The sequence below is a fragment of the Anolis sagrei genome, chromosome 13 (assembly GCF_037176765.1).
Source record: "Anolis sagrei isolate rAnoSag1 chromosome 13, rAnoSag1.mat, whole genome shotgun sequence".
Lineage (NCBI taxonomy): Eukaryota > Metazoa > Chordata > Lepidosauria > Squamata > Dactyloidae > Anolis > Anolis sagrei.
The window spans coordinates 12,411,653-12,416,652 of NC_090033.1; positions in this window are offsets into that span (position 1 = coordinate 12,411,653).

Sequence of the window (5,000 nt, forward strand, 5' to 3'; positions counted from 1 at the left end):
CTGCGCCGGGAGGTGGAGCGCGGTAGGGCCTGGCGCCGGCAAAGCCCCGCTCGGCCTGGGGGGCTCTTCCGCGGCATCGTCCGACGGTGACGGACGGGCCGCCTTCCTCCTCCCGGGCGGGAGGGGCGACGAAACCTGGGTCTTGTCCGCAGCCGGTTCGGGGTCCGGGGGGGCCGGCGGCCTCCGCGGCTAACGACGAAACCTGGGGCTTGTCCGCAGCCGGGGTGGATCGGGGGCCCTTGGCCTCCGCGGGTCCGGGAGTGTGGGGCCGTCGGGTCGCCGCCGCCGCCGCGCCTGCCCCGTCCGGCGGGTCTGCGCCTGGCCGTGGAGCGCGGTAGGCGGGCGGTTTCGCCGTCGGGCCGCTCTTCCCTTCTTCCCAGAGGACGGACGTGTCCCGATCCGGGGGGGCGCTCGGAGAACACACAAAGACCGAGTCGTTTTCGTCACGCCTGCCGTTTCCGTCGGGTCGGCGCCGGACGCGGAGCGCGGTGTTCGTGCTCGGGTTGCTGCTCTACCTTACTCGCGAGGTGCAAAAAGCCGCCTCGCTGAAAATCTCCGCATACATACCGGAGACGAGAACGGCCGCGTCGGCGGTCCGCGCTCCCCGGTCGGCACCGCGGGCGGGGGCCGGCCTTCCCGGAGCTCCGATCCGGGCGGCCGGGCGGCCGGGCCGCCGGCGAGCGGCCGAGAACCGCCCGGGAGGGCGGCCCGCCGGTCGACCGCCCGCCGTCCGGCGGGAAGCGCCCCGCTCCTCCGAGGCCCGTCCCCGGGTGTCGAGACCGGCTTCCGCCCGGGACCGCCGTCTCCTCCCTTACTCGCGAGGTGCAGAAAAGCGGGACTCCGGCAATCTCCGCGCGCATACCGAAGCCGTGTCGGTCTTCGGAGAGCGCGGTTCCGCTTCCCCGGCCGCCGCGCCGAGTCGAGCCGGCCTCCGCGGAGCCCTGTGCGGGGGAGACGGTCGATGTATTCCCGCTACCGATGTATTCCCGTCCCGTCCGGGCCCATGTTTTCGTCCGGGACACGCGTCCGATCCCCGCGGTACTCAAAACGGCCTCGCGATGCGCTCCGCCCCCCTTCCGGCGGCCGGCCGGACGGAGGAAGAACCGCCCCGGCCCAGGTCTTTCCGCGCCCCCCTTCCTTTGGGACGCGTCGACCGCAAGGCCCGAGTCCGATCCACGCGGTCGTTCTGCCCCGCTCCTCGAACCGCGACCCGTGAGCGGGAGGCCGCGTCCCATCCCGCGGTACCCAAAACGGGCACGGAATGCGCCTCGACCCCCTTCCGCCGGATAACCGGGGGTACGTCCCGCGGCCGGCGCGCTATCTTTCGACGCGCGCCACGGGACCGGGACCGGGCGGGAAAGGCGCCCGACGCCGCGGTACCGAAAGCGGCCTGGGAACGCGAGTCGACCCCCTTGGAATTCCCGGACGGAGGAGGAACCGGGACGCCGGTAGACCGGGAGGGGCTCACGAGGCAGGCGGTCCCCCGCTTGTTTCTTACTTCTTTGTGTTTTCTTCTTCTGCTCTTTTGTATTATTTATCTATATATATTTTTAAGTCTTTTCCCCTTTTATTTCTATTCTCGCTCTCTCTCTGCCTGCCTGCCTGCCTGCCTGCCTGCCTCCCTCCATCTTTAAAAAGGCTCTGTGCATAATGAGTACCTTAAAAACAAAAGGACCACACCAAATTTGGCAACGAAACGTCTCACGACGCGAGGAGTGACCGTCGCTCAAAGAAGAAAGAAAATTATGATTTTGTCATTTGAGAGTTGTAGTTTCTAATTCCCCTACCGTCAAAGAGCATTCTGAACTCCGTCAACGACGGAATTGAACCGAACTCGGCACACGGAACTCTCGTGACCCACCGCAGAAGATACCGGAAGTGTTTGGTGGGCGTTGACCTTGGGCTTGGGAGTTGTAGTTCACCTACGTCCAGAGAGCACCGTGGACTCAAACGATGACGGATCCGGACCGAACTTGGCGCAAACGCTCGATACGACGCCAAAACGTGAACGCGGGTGGAGTTTGGGGGAAACGGACCTCGGCATTTGCGAGTCGTAGTTACTGGGATTTATAGTTCACCTACGACCGGCATCCTTGACGCCACCGATGACAGAATTGGGGCGAACTTCCCACACACACGCAGAACCCCCCACGACCGACCTCCGGCCCTCCTCCCCTCACCAGGGTCATTGGATGAGGGTCGCATCGCTTTCAGGAAGCGAGTGAGTGAAGGTACCGCAAGTCGCCTCGTCCAAAAACCATCCTCCTTCAAACTGCAGCGGGGTGTGGAGTGGGTCGTGGGGGCTCCGTGTGCTAAGTTTGGTCTCGATCAGCCGTCGGATGAGGGCGGCAGTGGTTTCGGTAAGCGAGTCAAGGTGGCGGGGGTCTCGGTGGTCTCAGGAAGTGAGCACAGGTACTGCAAGTCCCGTCATCCATCTCCGCATTTTTCCAAACAACACCGGGACGTAACGTGGGTCCGTGAGAGGTCTACGTGCCGAGTTTGGTCTCGATCCGTCATCGGATGAGGTTTGCGGAGGTCTCGGAATGTGAGCGAAGGTACCGGAAGTTCCGTCACCCGTGGTCCACCCTTCTCCAAAACTGCAGCGGGATGTAGAGTGGGTCACGGGGGCTCTGTGTGCCGAGTTTGGTCTCGATCGGTCATCAGAGGAGTTTTGCAGCAGTCTTGGGGAGTGGAGGTACTTGAAGTCCCATCATCCGTGGTCTGTCCCCCTCCAAACCGCACCAGGACGTTGAGTGGGTCGTTGAAGCTCCGTGTGCCAAGTGTAGTCTCGATGAGTCTCGGTGGTCTCAGGAAGCGAGCGAAGTGACTGCAAGTCCCATCGTCCATTGTCGAATTCCTCCAAACCGCACCGGGATGTGGAGTGGGTCACGCTGGGTCTCTGTGTAAATCGCGGTCCTGATCCATCGCCGTTGGCGGTTGTAATGGTCTTAGGAAGGGAGCGCAGGTATTGCAAGTCCCATCGTCCATGGTGCATCCTCCTTCGAACCGCACCTGGATGTAGAGTGCGTCGTGGAGACTCGGTGTGCCAAGTTTGGTCTTTGTCGGTAATCGGATGAGCGTTGCGGTGGTCTCGGGAATTGCGCAAAAGTACTGCAAGTCCCACGATCCACGGTCTATCCCCCGCCAAACACACACCGGGACGTAAAGCGGGTCACGAGAGGTCTACGTGGCAAGTTTGGTCCTGATCAGACGTTGGATGAGGTTAACCGCGGTCTCAGAACGGGAGTGATGGTACTGTAAGTCCCATCATCCAAAGTCGATCCTCCTTCAAACTGCAGCAGGATGCGGAGCGGGTCGCGGGGGCTCTGTGTGCCGTGTGCCAAGTTTGATCTCGATCGGACATTAGACGAGGGTTGCGGCCGTCTCGGGAAGGGAGTGGAGGTACTTGAAATCCCATCATCCATAGTCTCCCTCAAACATGACCAGAATGTTGAGTTGGCCACGGGGGCTCTCTGTGCCAAGTTTGGTCTTTATTGGATGAATGTCACTGTGGTTTCAGGAAGTGAGTGAAGGTACTGCAAGTCCCATCATCCATTGCCCATCCTCCTCCAAACAGCACCAGGATGTAGAGTCTCTCATGGGGGCCAAGTGTGGTCTCGATTGGTCATTAGATGAGGGTTGCAGCAGTCTCGGGAAGTGTGTGGAGGTACTTGAAATCCCATCATCCATAGTCTGTTCTCCCCCAAACCTCACCAGAATGTTGAGTTGGCCATGGGGGTTGGTTCTGTGTGCCAAGTTTGGTCATTGGATGAGGGTCTCAGTAGTTTCACTAAGCGAGTGAAGGAACTGCAAGTCCCATCGTCCATGGTGCATCATCCTCCAAACCGCACCAGGATGTAGAGTGCATCACGGAGACCCGGTGTGCCAAGTTTTGGTCCTTACCGGAAATTGGATGACGGTTGCAGTGGTCTCGGGAATTGAGCGAAGATACTGCAAGTCCCATAATCCATGCTCGATCCACAGTCAAACCACACCGTGGCGTAAAGTGGGTCATGAGAGGTCTATGTGCCAAGTTTGGTGTTGTTCAGTCGTCGTTGAGGGTCGCAGCAGTCTCGGAAAGCGAGCAGAGGTACTTCAAGTCCCATCATCCATGGTATGCCCTACTTCAAACCGCAGTAGGATGTAGAGTGGGTCACGGGGGCTCCGTGTGCCAAGTTTGGTTTTGTTCGGACATTAGATGAGGGTTGCGGCCGTCTCGGGAAGAGAGTGGAGGTACTTGAAGTCCTATCATCCATGGCCTGTCCTCCTCGAAAGTACGCCAGGACTCTGTGTGCCAAGTTTGGTCTCGATCGGTCATTGGCGAGGGTCTCGGTGGTGTCAGGAAGCGAGCGAAGTGACTGCAAGTCCCATTATCCATTCTCGAATTCTTCCAAACCGCACCAGGATGTAGAGTGGGTTATGCCGGCTCTCTGTGTAAATTGTGGTCCTGATCCATCGCCGTTGGCAGTTATAATGGTTTTAGGAAGGGAGCGCAGGTATCGCAAGTCCCATCGTCCACGGTGCATCCTCCTCCGAGCCGAAACCAGGACGTAGAGTGGGTCACGGAGACTCGGTGTGCCAAGTTTGGTCTTTGTCGGTAATCGGATGAGGGTTGCGGTGGTCTCAAGAATTGAGCAGAGGTACTGCAAGTCCCATAATCCACGGTCCATCCCCCGCCAAACCACACCGGGCGTAAAGTGGGTCACGAGAGGCCTATGTGCCAAGTTTGGTCCTGATCAGTCATTGGAAGAGCGGTCTCAGAACGTGAGTGATGGTACTGCAAGTCCCATCATCCATGGTTGCAGTAGGATGTCGAGTCGCTCTTGCAGGCTCTGTGTGCCAAGTGTAGTCTGTATTGGTAATTGTCCGACTCGGCCCCCTCTGGCCTTTTCCTTTCCTCTCTTAGTCATCTCGGAATCTTGGAATCGAGGCTGGCCAATCGGAGACCATATGCAAATTTCCTTCTCGCGTCCCCGTTTCTGCCGTGAACTAGCTTTTTT